The 1,466-nt window shown below is 32.5% G+C and overlaps 1 pseudogene; it reads left to right on the plus strand.

The window, feature by feature from the left end:
- Positions 1–564: 564 nt before the first annotated feature.
- LOC109863511 lies at positions 565–1,279 on the plus strand (annotated as a pseudogene).
- Positions 1,280–1,466: the final 187 nt, after the last annotated feature.

Genomic DNA, 1,466 nt, shown 5'->3' on the forward strand with positions numbered 1-1,466 from the left:
AAGTTTTTTATCTTTTATAATTTATTGTATATACAGGTGTCCCAGAATTGCTATACAATCTCTCGTAGGCGAGAGACACACACCAGGCGCGCGGCTCACTGACGTGCGTCTGGCTAAATGCGCTGATTGGCCTGATGTACTCAATAATTACTCCTTTATTATAAATAATAGAAAAAAATGGTTTTACTCCTTCTACCTGCCTACGAGCNATTGTACGGCAATTCTGGGACACCCTGTGTATATATATATATACGATCATATATATATATATAATCTTGTATAATCTTATTTATATCTTTATAATCTTTATAATCCTTTTATATTTTTTACATCTTTTGCATCAGATTTCAAGACTGACACATGCTGGCGCAAAAGATGTAACATATACAAAAATACTATATAAAAAATAAATTAAAAAGATACCAATTGTAAAAGATAGATTATACAGGATAATAAGAAACAGAAAGATTATATAAAACGTATAAAAATATGACAGAATAGATGTGGATAAAGAAAGNGAAACTNAAATAATAAATAATGAATGAGAAAAAAAACATAGATATTATGTCAGCAGAATCCACGCCGACAGAAGAGGTACTTATTGAAGCCATGGACTCGTTTAGTAACTCCAGCTTTGTAGCAAAAATCTGTTAAATCAGACATCAATGCCACAAATACAACAGTGCAAACTATTTGCAGTAACTCTTTAGAACCCAGAGTTGACAATGCAGCTTTATCTGATAAAAGTAACGAGATCACAATAAAATTGAAGTTTATAAATGACGATCAAAAACTAGTTACTACTGTAAGTCTTATAGAAATGCTAAGTGATTTTAAAAGGAGGCACTTTCAAATTGAATTGGAGGCACACAAATTAGTGCGATTAATATTCAATGGCCGTGTTGAAATCAGACACTCAAACACATGAGTAATTTGGTTTCTTCAACTACTGCGTAGTCCATTGTTTGATGCATCAACCACGACCAGCTGCTATATCTCAGTCTACGTTGGATAGCTCATCGACTATCTATTATTAATTCTCAATCGTTCCCGGATCTGCTGACTGTCGCAAAGATGAACTCTTTACAAAACGAGTGGGACTTGAGTCGACTTCTAGTGGCTTTTCAAACGATTATTGAAGGTATCGGTTGGTACTCGCGATAACATTACGCTCCACTCTTTACTGTGACAACCACAATCGCGCTTTACCGTGATTTTTGCATTTTCTCTGTAGAGTAATTTCTTTCCTGATCAAGATAACATCTGAAATGTTGAATAAAATATAATGTATATATATTAATGAAGATGTAATACAATTTGTCTATTGATCGTTTATTCTCGTTGCATTCAAAATATAATTATAATGTTGCAAAACATTTGATGTATATTGAAATACAATTTAATACGCGTCAAATAAGACTGTAACTAACATATTATTATATTATCTTTTATACGAATAATCGCGT

Source organism: Pseudomyrmex gracilis, unplaced genomic scaffold (genome assembly GCF_002006095.1).
Source record: "Pseudomyrmex gracilis isolate BER0280 unplaced genomic scaffold, ASM200609v1 scaffold_5726, whole genome shotgun sequence".
Classification (NCBI taxonomy): domain Eukaryota; kingdom Metazoa; phylum Arthropoda; class Insecta; order Hymenoptera; family Formicidae; genus Pseudomyrmex; species Pseudomyrmex gracilis.